This window comes from Pelobates fuscus, chromosome 2, assembly GCF_036172605.1.
Source record: "Pelobates fuscus isolate aPelFus1 chromosome 2, aPelFus1.pri, whole genome shotgun sequence".
NCBI lineage: Eukaryota > Metazoa > Chordata > Amphibia > Anura > Pelobatidae > Pelobates > Pelobates fuscus.
Window position 1 is genome coordinate 182563188 of NC_086318.1, and position 16036 is coordinate 182579223.

Consider the following 16036-nt stretch of genomic DNA (forward strand, 5'->3'; position numbering starts at 1 on the left):
TTTGTGTCAGTCTGTGTGTGTATGGGTCAGTCTTTGTGGGTGGCAGCAGTGTGTGTGTGGGGGGGGGGCAGTCAGTGGGTATGTATGTGTCTGTCTGTGTAAGTGCTTGATCTCCAAGAAACATACCTCTCATCTCATAACCTCCCCTGTATCCGATGGATAGGCAGTCTTCTCAAGCACCAGGGATCTGATTGTGCTACCCCCTCCCTGCAAGGTAAGATCAGGGAAAGGGTAATATTCTTTTTTTTTTTTAAACAATAATTAAAGTAAAAATTGGAAAGCTCTTCCCTATCCCACTCTCTACACACCCCTGAACATCGTACACCCTAACAGAAAGTGAAACACCCACATACAATACACTCCCACCAACACAGAGTACACCTTTGCATACACACACAGTGCACTCCTTACACACATCTCTTCACCAATTTTGCATGCTCCCTCAAAACTTGCCACATCTGTGGCATTGTGCTGCCACACCTGTGCGGTGGATGGATTATCTCGGCAAAGGAGAAGTGCTCCCTAAGACAGATTTAGACAAATTTGTGAACAATATTTGAGAGAAATAGGCAGTTTGTGTTACATTGAAAAAGTCTTAGATCTTTGAGTTCAGCTCATGAAAAATGGGGGCAAAAACTGTGTAGGGTTTATAATTTTGTTCAGTGTTGCGTTTATAATTTTATATATAAATACACAAGTTTTATAATTGTCCTCCTATTCTTGTCACATGCCCCCATGTGCCCCCCCCCCCCCCCTCCTAAATATGAATGCTGGAGACACCACTGCATACAGGGTGACACACACAGGTTCAAATGGCAATTAAAGGTTAATTTCCCACACCTGAGGCTTTTTAAATTGCAATTAAATTGCAAATAGTCAATGAGTTTGTTATCTCTCACGTGGATGCACTGAGCAAGCTAGATACTGAGCCATGGGGCGCAGAAAAATATTTTCAAAAGACATGCGTAGCAAGGTAATGGAAATTTATAAAGATGGAAATGGGTATAAAAAGATATCCAAAGCCCTAAAAATAAGAGTCAGTACTGTTCAATCACTTAAGAAGTGTAAAATTCGAGGATATTTTGATTCCAAGACAAGGTCAGGTAGACCAAGAAAGATTTCAGCCACAACTGCTAGAAGAATTGTTCTGGATACAAAAAGACAAACCCCAGGTAACCTCAGGACAAATACAGGCTGCTCTGGAAAAATATGGTGTGATTTTTTTCAAGGAACACAATACTTGAACAAAAATTGTAGATTATGCTAGCTTTAGTGTACCTATAATCTTAATTGTATTAATGACAGGAGGTGAGTATTTGCTTAAGTCTTTCTTTACTAGAACTCCACAGCAGCACAGAAAAACAACCAATCAGAAAAAAAGTTAGTTACTATAAAACTCCCCTTCCCATGCATCATTTCCTCTTTCAAGCTGCGACAAAACAGAACACAAGGCAGAAAATATAATGGGAAGAAACAAAGTCCTAGATACAATAAATACAACAATGTCCACTATCCGAAAAGAGCTGCCGAACCAGATAGCATTGATGGACTGTAAACTGAAACGAGAGAAAAACAGAATCGAACAGGTTGATTAGCTAATGAAATGTACTCTGAACAAACATGTAGGTACCCAATGTAGCAACCAAAATTAATGTAATCTGCATAGATCCCAACCCTACTTATGAAAAAAATAGACATAAGAACAAGTGACAGGTAGCAGAGACAACAAGCAGAGTTGCATACGTACCTGATGAACCCAAACTATAAAGTTAAACAAGGGAGGGATAAGAACGGGTGGGAAATACTCACCTCCTGTCATTAATAAAATCAAGATTATAGGTAGACTAAAGCTAGCATAATCTACAATTTTATAACATGACAGGAGGTCTCGTATTTGCTGTTTTAACGCTCAGCCAACAAATCCAACGATGATTGTTTCGCTGGTACCTAAACTGGAAGTTACTTGAGCCATCCTAAACGGACCTTCCAACTGCGAGAAGTGACAGATTACGGATCGATGAAGATGCCAGCTGTCGAGGCACCTCAAATGCGGGAATACACTATCCGCTGTTAGATCCATTGTACGTGGGGTTGTGACCTGTTTCCTAGCAGCCGGTCCATGAGCTGCCAAGCTGACCTATTAGCCATTTTCCTGTAGGTGTAAACTGTCGAAGGTTTGCGGACTTAGGGCCGTGAGAAGAAACAGCCACCAGGTCTTGACTCTTGCTGTGGATGGTGGCCCCACCGATTGTGCCAGATTACCAGGCAATAAGGCCTTGCAGGTAAATCTCCAACCTCAAGTAATGCGTCTAAGCCTACCACCAATTCCGTCATTGAACACATTCCCTCCTGACCTACCTGATGGGTATTCTTATCCAATAATAAATTTATAAATCAGGCAAGAGTGCGTCAAACTAGCCGTATCCTAAGTGAATCCAGTATTCCAAATGGACTGTGCAACCCGCGACTGTGGTAGAGAAGGAACTCCCCAAGGGACGTCCAGTCAGGGTCCCAACTGAACTTGGAACGGTGGTCGACTATTCTGGGGATAGTGAATCCCTGAAAAATTCAGAGGGATGGGAAACGTAAACCGGAGTTGAGATTTCCATCCAGATATGTCGTTGTCTAAGAGTGGTAAGATGTATGGATCCAATGTTGATTGAGATCTGTATAACGACAAAGAGTCCTCACGTGCTATAGTGAGAGAGTGAAATGATCTGCTTACCCGTAGTACGATCCTGTTCCATGCCTGACCTGTCGAAATTTGTGTAGGGGTTCCTGGTCTACATGCCACCTACAAGATAGGGTATATCTTCCCTGCGCCCTGCGCCCCTAACTGTCCGGGCACGTATCTCCCAGAGTAGGCCCCAGGTCAAGGGACCCAGGAATGTGAGTTTGATAACTGTAGTCAAGGTCTCCCTACAGAGGGATACCTCCCTTCTTAGCTTGGAGTCCCGCAAACACATAGCGCTCTCCAATATGCTCACAACAGGTGACTCCAGAGAGCAGATATAACGAAATAGACAAGGGTCCGAATCATGTGATGTCCTGATTGAGAATGTCGGCAGCCCTATCTGAGTCTGCTACACATCCTGAGCAGTACCCCAGTGGTAGGTTGCGACCCGACTTTGACGTCCGTGTAGGAGTCGGGGCACCCCGGGTTCCTCTATAGAGTCTCGTAGGTCTCCTCGATGGTAGATGAAAAAGTGGGTTAGCAAGAAACCAAACCAAGACGGCTCCTGTGAGGGATATAGAGTATAGATGGAAGGCCCTCCCCGAACCATGTTCTCCAGATATGTGCTCAGAGGAGTAGGGGCAGTCCTGTCATCTTATAACAGGGTTTCTGGACTTTCCATGCATACAGAGTACCTGCAGACCGGGTAGAGGGCCTTCCTTAGTCTTGTTACCCGAGCAAAGGCAGTGCCCGTTTGCTCCATGAAGGTCCCAGTATCTCACATCATCTTGATCTGGGAAAAAATGTCTGCGCAGTTTGTTGGCAATGGTCCAGATATCTAAAACAGAATGCAATTGACTGTTTTATATAGCGCAGAATATACCAAAACCTGCACTCTTGTATACCTGAGGCTCATCCGTTAGCCGTATCGTCTCCAAAAGTGTGTGTAAATAAGCAGGAGTCTCCCCCCCCGTTATACCTCTGTGAGTATTTATCGTGTGGGGTACAGTGGTCCGGATCCAGAATCCCTTACAGGAGGTAAAATAGAGGGATCCAGTCTAAAAATGTATCCTGCATGATCAGGCAGCCCTCTATAATGAAATCGGTAGCACGGTCGTAAGATCTAATTGAATGCAGGAGGGACACCCCTCTATGCAGTCATCGTTGTCCTGTACAGGTACAAGCCTGTGTGATGAACAAATGGACGGCACCATAGTGCGTTGAGTGTATGAGTGTACGAACTCCGTGTCAGCGTCCGGCTGATAGTCTGAGCGGGCCGCACCCATTAATAACCAGACAGTAGAGTCTACATCCGTGACCGGTTCTCTCTACGAGAATGCGTCACTCAATACATGACCTCTGTATCCAGCTCAGTAACGGGCTGAGGTTGAGGGAGGGTCGCGCCCTCTAATAACAGATCAGTTTACGGTTCCGTATATGAGAGGGGTTCGCTCTCTGTTCGTGAAAGTAAAATATCATTCTCGGATCGAGGTGATGGAGGGTCGCACCCTCTTGTAATCCAAACTAGAGTCCTTTAGAGATTCAGGGTGACCAACTGCAGGCGTACACCATTCACTAATATCAGCATAAGACTCAGATCATGAGGTGGGTCTCTCACTGGCCACGAGACCTCTCTCTAAATCACTCTCCTGAGGTGGAATTAACTGGCAATAAACCAGACCGATGGAAGATGGAATAGTATACAGCCTCGGGCCGTGTCAATCCTTAATAACAGAAAGGGATGGTGAGAAAATGCAACCTACGGAAACAATGATGGGAACTAGCAACTGACCGCCCGGATCCCGCACGCGCGGGGTCCAGGATGACCGTTGGCAGCCTGAGGAAAGCTGGAGACGTTCTCTGCAATCCACCAGAGCCCAGGAGGTCAGAGAAGGTCAAGTCAGGGCTCTCGACAACCCGAGCGATAGGACAATTGGAAGGGTCGAAAACCAAGAAACGACAAATAATGTAGTGACAAAAAGAGAAGGAGAAGAGCCATCCCTAAAAATAATATGAAGAAAGATAATTGCTATAAAAATCTAAAATACTTTATTAAACCAAAAAGACTCACATACAATAAATAAGACAAAACCCAAACTGTAGCTACCTGACTCAAAAAATACGAGTCAATGACAGTAGTCTACACAAGGAACATAGATAACAGGAAAAGGGAGTAAGAAATGACACATAAAAAATCCATAGAACAAACAAATTGAACTGGTTTATGTATTCATATATCGATAACTGATAATAGATAGATAACTAGTCCACTGGAAAATATCCTAGCCGTGTGGAAAGCTAGTATCATAAATAATACAATCAGCCAGAACTCAGTATGAAATAGTCATATATATACGAAAGGATAAATTGACAAAAGGTATCAAAAAAGCCCTATGAGACAGTAACTATTTGGGAAACAGTCAATGGCAATGCAACAATGTATCCGACATGTATCTGATACCTACTGTAAAATGTGTACCATGATCCTATCAATTCAGTATCCGCCAATGTGCCAAAAGTACATGGAACAAAAGTAGGGGGGCGTGGTCTGGACGCTGACCAAGATGGCCGCGTGAAAGAAGAGCTCCGCTCCAGCAGCCCTCTAAACAGCTAATTACAGCGCTTGCCTGAGCCAAATGGGTCGTACAAAACGCCCGGAACATCCCCAGACCCCGAGGACTACACAACAAAGGCATCTGGACGATTACCTGCAGCCGCAATCCGGTACGAGCGGGGAATCGGGAAGCCCCAAAATGGCGCCGGTGCCGCCAACGGAGTCCAGCAACCCGACCCTCGAACGCATAGAGGGTGAGCTACGAAACCTAGCAGCCTCAGTGGTCACAAAAGCCGACCTGCACACACTCATAGCCTCCATCCAGGACACGATGAAAGCTGAGTTGGCGGGAATCCGTTCCGAGGTCGCCTCGCACGCAGGCCGCATCACCGCCCTGGAGGAAGCAAATACGGCCCTCACCGCGTGCCTTACATCAGCGGACACCGTGGTGGCACGCCAGGGCGGAATCATACTGGCCATGAGACGGCACCTTGAAGATGTCGACCATATGGGCAGGAGGTGCAATATCCGCATCCGCGGACTACCGGAGGCGGAGAGTGCGGAAAACCTGGAGGAGACTCTGACAGAGCTCTTCCAATCCATACTTCAGTCACCTACCCCAAGGCCCATTGAATTTGAGAGGGCCCACCGAACGCTGCGACCCCGAGCTCTGGAAGACGGACCTAGGGACCTTGTCTGTTGCCTACATTCTTTTCCGGTGAAGGATGCCATAATGAGAAAAGCACGCGACAGGCCGACCTGGCCCTTCAGGGGAGCACAGGTCGCCTTATACAATGACCTATCCCCTATAACGTTGGAAGCTCGTCGAGCACTCCGCCCAGTGACTGCCGCCTTGAGAGACCGAAATGTCGCCTACAAATGGGGGTTCCCATTCACCCTCATGGCACGACATAACAATAGCTGGCTACCACTCAGATGGCCCGAAGAAATACCGGGTTTCTTGGCCGAACTAGACCTTCCGCCACTGACGGTGCCCAACTGGGTTTTGGGACCACCAAACATACCTCCGAGATCACAGAGAGGGGCCAGTCGCAGGGGAGCAGGACCCCCGCCGACCCAGACGGTCGGGAGGCGCAGAGACCCGACCTTACCGGAGGAATAGAGGCCCCTGCTCACGCACGACGACGACCAATACAACACAACTAGCAGAGACGCCTGATCCGCTTGAGAGACCCCTCTGCTCCAACTACTACGCTGGCACTTTTGGTGACTATCCGCCCCTGGTTCCCACCGGGGCACCCTGACCACCCCTGTCCGGGACAGTGTATAGCAGAGTCACACGGAACTACGCCAGGTACGATGTTTAAGCCCGATAGGGGGATTTGGGTGGGGGGCCCACGGGTCTGGGGGCGCACACCTGGGTTCCTTACACATGATTATTTCTCCAAATAACACGAAGCTCTTCCTTCCCCTCTGCGGTGCACAATCCGTCTTTCCCCGGGTGGGGCCATACCTGTTTTTGTTGGGCGGGGGATGATGGGGGACTGTGGGGACGGACGTCTGGGTTCTCGCTGCCTGACTCCCCCTTGACTTTTGGGCCTGGACCTGAACGCCGCACTGTGAACTTGTGAAAGCGGCTTCTAACAAATGGCTATTAATGTTTAAATGCTTTCCATTTAAGTATAGATACAAGTCCACAGTGGATTTCTCCGCAGTAAAATGAGCCCGTGGGATAGAGGAGTGGTACCGGGCATAGGGGTAGAGGGGGACCTGACGATGCAGAGTAGCGCAAGTGTCGGCCGACTCCTATACCCTTCTCCATAGTATCTAACATGGCCGGACAACCGGCAATCAGCTCCAACCGTTCTTGGACATTGTGTTATTTACCCGTAATTCCTATATGACTTAAAAGCAAATAGACATTGAAGTGTGGGGGGGACGGGGTGGGAGGGAATGATAAGGGGAGGGGGGGAACGGGGTACTATACTATAATTGATTAATTAATTATAGAGAGAGGGGGGGAATGAGGGGTAAATAATAATAATAAAAAACAGCTGGGTATATCCACCGCTTTATAAATATTGGTCATGGAACACTGAGCTCGGGAACACATTTTGTCTGGTCGACAAACAGCGCACCGCTTCGGCCTCTTCCCCCTTTTAGACACACTGAACCCCCCCCTTTTTTCTGGCGGTTCTGGCGGTGAGACCGGAGGGATGGGGATGGGGGTTGTGCACTATCGTAAGGAGAATCTAACTTCCAAGGCCTACTGGGTAGTGGGGATGGGGTGGATCGGGTTGGGGAATATATCTTGATATAAGCAAAAAGATGGTCTGTCGTCTAGGGACTAGGCAGGGACAATAGGGATGATACCGGAGTTAGCAATGTTAAACGGTTTATTTACTAACAATGTTGTAATATTCAAAGTTCAAATATATGTGTAAATGCTATAGGAACATGTGTTATGCACACGACCAACCGCACACGAAACTGCTGCAAGCTTGGTAACTAGAACAGAGGGCCTGGGAAGAGCGGACAACTCTACTCTTCTTATTATACTTCTCATTTACTATCTCTCTTGGGCGGCGCCTGTACCGTGCTACCCTCATTTTACACTCGTGCTCGGATTGCACGACCAGGCTGTGGGTCCCCTCGACCTCTGGGCAGGTCCCGGGTTGAATACCTACTGGTGCTGGTTGTGGCACGAGAATCCCCCCCCCCTCTCAGGACGGGGGGTTTAGATTCGGGACACACCCGATATCTACGAGGAACTCCACCTCCCTGAGGGACTCCTCTTTTTACACAACATAGCCCTCTATTGACTCCTTCTGTTAGGGCCTCCAATCCTGGTGAAGCCCCGCTCCGGCACTCCACTCACAACTCCTCCCTCCCTCCCCCTCTCTTTTTTCTTTTTCTTTTCTCTACCCCCTGTTCCCCACCCCCACTCTCCCTGTACTGCTCTGTGCTGGGGATCCGAGAACCACACGACACAGGGTTAACAGATTTCCGCGACTTAGGACGTCTTGTGGTGCCCATAGGCGCTATGGCCTATCGCGACACGCCCCTGCGAGTGCTCACCCAAAATTGCAGAGGCCTGAACACTCCTGAACGCAGGACACATCTCCTTAGAGAATTGAAGAAAAAGCACATCACGGTGGCCATGCTACAGGAAACCCACTTTAGAGAGGGTTCGGCACCGAGGCTGCAAAATAAACACTACCCGGACGCATACTTCTCCAACCACCCTTTAGCCCACAAAGCTGGAGTGGCCATTGTCCTGGCTTCCGAGCTATCATTCAGGGAACTAGAACGCAAACAGGACTCACTGGGGCGGTACCTCTTCCTAAAAGGCATCATAGCAGATAAAGTCTATACGTTAGCGACAGTGTATGCTCCCAACAGAAATCAAGCTTCCTTTCTAAGGAACGCACTACATGCCCTAGACGAATTTACAGATGGGATACGTCTGGTAGGGGGTGATTTTAATGCCCCATTGGACCCAACGCTAGACTCATCCACGGGACATAGTTGTCTCTCACAACGCACCATCGGAGCTATACGTCGAGCGCTGGAATCTTTGAGGTTAGTTGACTGCTGGAGAACACTTAATCCCTCCACTAAAGACTACACATATTACTCGGCACTCCACGACCGCTATTCTCGCATTGACTACCTCTTTGTTACACAAGAAGGACTATCTCACCTTCAAAAAGCAGACATTGACCCAGCCACATGGTCAGATCATAACTCGGTGAAGGTCGAACTGGCGTCCCCCCTATTCCGGCCTTCAATGTGGACCTGGCGTCTCAACGAGACACTCCTGATGGACCTGGATACCAAGACGCAAATAAACAACGAGCTGGAGCAGTACTTCCGGGAAAATGACACTCCAGATATATCCCCAATATCCATTTGGGAAGCCCACAAGAGTGTCATTCGCGGCACAATTATACGCATCGCCACGCAAAAGAGGAAAGCAGCAATACAGGAAATGACTGACCTATATCGCTCTATAGCACTCTTAGAACGCCAACACAAGAGATCCCAACTAAACACAATCTATGGCGAATTAATGGAACAAAGGCGTGCCCTCAAAGAACTTATTACCAAACGACACCTTAGGACGATGCAACGCTCGAAGGACTTTTACTACGTCCACGCGAACAAAGGAGGTAAGTACCTGGCGAGACTTCTGAAGGGATCTACGCCCCACAGACAAATACACAAAATACGTCTCGCTTCAGGGGAAACGACACCACTACCACAGAAAATCGCTGACGAATTCCGGTCTTTTTACCAGGCTTTATACAACCTACACCCACCAGGAGAAGATGGGGAACAGAACACGCTCCGACACTCACAAATGCAAAAGTACTTAACCGATACGATCACGAGCACGATACCTCGGGATGCGGCCCTGACCCTTGACTTGCCGATCACTGTGGAAGAACTAGCGGCAGCACTTAAATCGTCTAAGACGGGTAGGGCGCCTGGCCCGGATGGCTTCTCGGTCGGGTACTATAAAAAATTCTCGAGTACACTACTGCCATGGCTGACTAAGGCAATTGCTGTGGTGGGAGACGGGGGAACCCTGGGTACGGAATCCATGACAGCGACTATAACGGTTTTACTGAAACCGGGAAAAGACCCGCTGTCATGCGGCAGCTACCGACCAATATCCTTACTTAATGTGGACACTAAACAGTTTACCAAAGTGTTGGCGACCAGGTTGAAACATCTTCTCCTGGACCTAATCCACGCAGACCAAACGGGCTTCATCCCCGGAAGAGAAGCTAGAGACAGCACCCTCCGACTCTTCTCAATCCAGCACCATGCAAGACGGACGAACACACGCCTGATGTTACTCTCCACGGACGCAGAAAAAGCGTTCGATCGCGTCAACTGGACATATATGATGGCAACACTGAGACGAATGGGCTGCGGACAGAAACTCCTCACGTGGATCTCCGCACTATACGACAAACCACGCGCCACACTTAGGGTCAACGGGGCCACGACGACTGACTTCATGATCAATAACGGCACCCGACAGGGATGCCCGCTCTCGCCTTTGCTGTTCGCAATATCCCTCGAACCACTCCTGCAGGCGATCCGACTGAACCCGGATATTCAGGGATACAACTGGCGAGGTACGGACCACAAAGTAGCCGCGTACGCGGATGATTTACTCTTCTTTATACGCAACCCCAGAATCACTATACCTTGTCTCCTCTCAGAATTAGATCAATATGGGAAGATTTCCGGAATTAAACTAAACCTTTCGAAATGCGAAGCCTTGAACATCACACTAACCGCATCAGAATACTCATCCCTGAGCTCGCAATTCGCATTTCATTGGTGCCATGACAAGATGAAGTACCTTGGCATCTGGATGCCCACGGATCCGGCCGATATATATAAATACAACCACCAGCCATTACTTAAGAAGGTTCTGGACGACCTGACTAAATGGTCATACCCACACGTCACCTGGCATGGGAGGATAGCGGTTCTAAAAATGAATATCCTCCCGAGACTCTTATACCTCATGCAGACCATACCCATCACTCTACCAGCAAGCTTCTTTTCACCTTTAAAGTCGGCAGTTATCAAATATGTCTGGCGTGGCGAACGTTCGAGACTTCGCTTTGACATCTTATGCCGGCCGAGACGCCATGGGGGCTTGGCGCTGCCGGATTTCAAAAAGTACTACCAAGCTACGGTACTACAGCGCATCTTGGACTGGCACTCGGAACCTCCACGGAAACAATGGGTAGAGCTCGATAGAGGCCTTATTGGCCCTACACTAGAAGCGAAGATATGGGGCGGTGATGGAACTTGCGTGTCACAATGCCAGAAGGAGGGGACGATCTTACAGACGATACACAGTTGGACTTCAATGAGGGATCAGAGCCATATATCACCCACGCCGAGTCCAATGATCCCCCTTTCACATAACAAAGCTATGGGTGGCGGAATTCCCGCTAACACATGGCCCACCACTGGTCCCGGGACTTTTGCCCCCATGCACAAGGTATTGAATGATGGTAGGTTGCGTACTCTGGATTCGCTCCTGGAAGGTGAGCCCAGAACTCCCCTCGCCGTCTTGCGTTATCTGCAATTGAAACACTACTATGACTCAATACCCCACAAAGACCGCATGCACAGAAACCTTACGTGGTTCGAAGACCTCTGCGACCGAAACAACCCCCTTGAACATGCAATCTCAATACTCTATCAACACCTGATAACAGCTGGCGCAAACACTGCCACTACGTTTAAACGACAATGGGAGGAGCAACTGGGGACGACTTTCACAACCTCACAATGGGATAAAGCCCTGATCTGGCAACAAAAGTGCTCTATGAGCTCGTACTACCAAGAGATGAATTATAAAGTGCTCTCTTTTTGGTACAGAACGCCGACACTGTTACACAGGATATTCCCATCAGTGCCACCCACATGCTGGAGATGCCAAGCAGACAGAGGTACCCTGGTACATATATGGTGGTCGTGCAACGCCATAACCACATTTTGGAACATGATCAAGGACGTGTTGACGATCATCCTGGGGGACATCCCGGACTGGAGCGCTGAACTGGCCCTACTCCACGTTTCTTCGCAACCAATCTCACTATACAAGAAATCGATACTTCGTCACCTCTTAAATGCAGCCAAAGCAACTATACCGGTACACTGGAAGACAACGACAACTCCAACAAAGACAGAATGGATCCGCAGGGTAGAGGATATACAAGAGGCCGAAGCGACATACGCTTCCCTGACAGACCGGAGTAACAAACATGCGGAGATGTGGCTACCGTGGTTCTTATACATATCCCAATATCGGCGAGATGGGGATGCCGCTGGGAGTGCCGGGGGATAGGAACCACATAGCACAGATCGCTATGCAAACTTCAACTCTACCCTCCCATACTATCCTGTCCATTCTTGTTGCACATTGTTGGCTGAGACCCGGAGTGCAGGAGCGGGGGGAAGCGGGGAGACCACATTCAACACACATGGTACATCGTGACCATACTGAATTTAACGCAAACACCAACGCCATAACCTGACGCCCGCACTCTACCTCCTGTGAGTAGTGATACCCACCGTAGATCACCCGGATTACCGGGAATACACACATAGAACTGACACGCGATACCCATAAAGTTTCATGATCCCCAACACACTGCCCTTCAACACACAAATCACCCTCCATATGGATTCCACGACGCCCGCAGTTAGGCATAGAGGAGATACGAGTCAAACTCATCCCTGACCCTCAGAACCAGGAACAGATAACATGTAAATTAGTCATCAGAAAGACACCTTCAGTCACTACAATCCCATACACACAACAGCCCACAGATACGCGAAAGAGGACGAGCCGAACCCCAGACACAATACCTCACTGTGACTCTCGGGTCCGGCAAGTTTAATTGAAAACGTACCCTCTGACTTACCAAGCTTGCATCCTTATTGGATCACTCCAGTAGCACAAACGACACATACGGACACTTCGCACACCACTACTCTGGGCCCGCGAGCCTAGAGGCTCACACTTAAAATCTGACACTGTTTCCCGAATACACTAGATGAGGACTTGTATAATTTGACCTTGTTATTCTTCGCTCACTCACAGTGTTATATGTGTACTGCTCCTGACTTCCTTAACTTGTTAACTTGATCGAAACCTACACAGAGGACTGGAAGATGTCCCCTGCACCAGGTGTTAGATGGGAACTAAGATACATATCCTTGTGAAGTTTAAAGTTTAAAAGCAATGCCATCGCTTCTAAGGCATACTCACCCGCTGAGTAATTTTCTACATTATACATTTTACATTATGTCTGAGTATCTGAACGATGTTATGCTTCATATTGTTACATACTGCTCTAAACTATCATTACAATGTTTGACATGTTACTTGTAACATACTTCTGCAAAAGCTATGCATGGAGGCCTGCGCGCCTACCGTTATCGTTTTTTCACTTCCACCCTCAATAAAAAGAGATTTACAAAAAAAAATGGAACAAAAGTAGCGATATAGTAATAAGAAATACTCAACAAGTTGCAAGTTGCTGAAGGGCAAATTAGTTACTGAAGGGCAATGTAGCCAAAAAGAAACACAGACTAATTACCAGCAAGCCCAATATGTCTCACTAGTGCTAATATCCGCATAAAAGACTTGAGACAGGGGCTGACTAGGCTGCCTGAAAATATAGAGCTGCCTAATCGTAGTGAGATTCGTCGTGCTGACAGATATCAAATTCTAAAAAAACAAACTCCCTGCTTATACATACTGATAGTGGGGACTAAGATAACACATAGTCGGTGAACCCAATTGCATGTAGTATAAAGCTGTAGGGCTATAGAGAGCAGAAGGGAAAGGATATAGTAGTAAGAATAGTGCCTTTGTGGGCACCTTGTATAGTAAAGTTATATAGATAAAGATTAGAGTCTAATGTCTGTATATAGATCGAAACAATTTGAACTGTCAGAGTACTGCTGATTTGAATTAGTCGTGAAAAAAGGGGGACCTTGGTCGGTATTGAATTATCCTATTTCACTTAGGACGGCGGTCAACCGTCAAGATTATAAGTATCCCAGACGGCTGTATCCCGATGGTGAATATATTCACCGAGGTGAAAAAGTGCCAAGGAAACAGGAATAGTAGTAAATGTCGGGTAAGTGTCAATTCCGAATATCGGGTAAGTATCAATCCCAAGGTTCACAGTGCAGCGCTGTTACCACTGAGCTACTATAGAAGCACACAATAGTGTGCTTACTCCTAATATAATAGGCAAACTGGCTTTGCATGCGCCATCTGACAGAGCCAGAACCCCAGCGGGGAAAGAAAACTTGAACTCCGACCACCGTGGGTGGAGGAGGGGCCGCGGGCAGGCGCACCCTCCTCTAGCTGGTCGGATGCTTCAAAGGAGCCACGCGGCTTTAGAGGGAGCCGTCCGCGGCGAGGTGGCCACATGCGTGAGCAGCCCTGCCGCCGGGTACTCGCGTCCGACCACAATGCAGCTCGGGGAATCAGAGGAGGCAGCCAAATGGCTAGTCTCCTGAGACCCCGAGCGGAGCGCCCGTAGCACGCGGGGAGGGTAAATGGAAGGGCACCAGAGAGTGGGGTAGGGGGAGGGTGAAAAAAGAAGGGGGTAAGCCGAAAGGTACCCACATAAAACCAACACAATTAGAGGAAACATCTCCAAAGAAACAGGGGAGGCCAATAGTAGACAAAAGGGCAGTAAACCTGTGACAGATACATCTGTATAGACTTATAGTGCTGGTTCGTCTGTTTGCCTTAATTTTGCTGGATTTCCTGTCCGCCTGCCCCTGTTTGTGTGTTTCTCCAAATACCGATTGAAACTACCGAACGGACGGCCACCCAGGAGAGGAGTGTGCTGCTGGTTAACCTATTGGCCCCAATTAGAACGTTGCGGTTAACCGCAGACACCTCTCCATTCCATTCGTACGGGTGGTCGTCGTTCGTATGCCGACCACGAGGCGGCGGTAATTTTGGGACACGAGGAGAATCAGCGGTGTTCGGTGCAAATCCTATGGAACTAAAAACGGACACTTTATCTGCCGAACACCGCTGGAAGTCGCTGCCCGCCTTCTATTTCGTCGAGGCGTACGAACACCGGTCAGTTCGGCAGTTTATAACTTTCGTATGGACTTTACCCACATAGCCGTCCCATGGAGTCATTCGTATACCGAAGGACTTGTGAAAGACTTTGACTCCACGGCGAATGAACTAGGTACATCGGATCTGAGCGCTATTCGATAGAAATATGCACCCAGATCCAGGCTATCTGAGGATACGTTACACGAACCATATGCATTCGGTATTTCTTAAGTTATGTATTTTATTGTATTTTTCCTATTGTATTTTAAAATGGCGATTGTCTCTATCCTGGGAGATAATTAGGTTTCTTCCTAATTATCTCCGGGATAGAGAAGAAGGATTTAAGGGTAAGATGGGAAGGGCTTATATCGAAGCCACTGCAATTGGCTACTGTCCAATATGTTTTACAGTCTTCCACAAGGTCCCCTAGGGGAGTGTCCACCTTGTGGAGACCCGCATAAATACCGGGCAGGTATTAAACACATTCAACACATTCCTGTTTGACCTTCAAGACGGAGCTTTGTCTCGTTTGTGGAGGGATTTATTATTGGGACAGTACTTTTGTTATTTCTAGCTGTGGAAGGAGTTCGACTGAATTGTGGATCGGGAGTTGCCGCGTTCGTATGCTCCGTTCGGGTGTTGACAATTGGCTGGATTAAAACTGCATTTCTGGAGAAGGGGATTATTCACTAAATGGCGGCTTTATCTACCTGGCGGTGAGTGTCGTAACAAAACCCAATTAAATATATGAAGCAAATATAACTAAACATAACATGTATAAGGCATAAAAAATAAACACATAAATATGAAATAGGAAACTAAATATAATATATAAAAAAGTATATATAAAATACAAATATAATATGACAACTAATACAATATACAAAATATATATATATGTAAAATAAATATATATAATGTGAAAACTAAGCATAATTAATATAAATCATAAATAAATCATAATAAAATCCCAAAGCCCCCAACTAATATTAGCAAGAGGCAGTGGTACTCTGACCTGTACTAATGTGGAGCAGCAAAGAAAGAGGAAATGATGCATGGGAAGGGGCGTTTTATAGTAACTAACTTTTTTCTGATTGGTTGTTTTTCTGTGCTGCTGTGGAGTTCTTGTAAAGAGAGACTTAAGCAAATACGAGGCCTCCTGTCATGTTATAAAATTAGCTGCATGGTCGAGTTGCCAGAAAGAAACCTT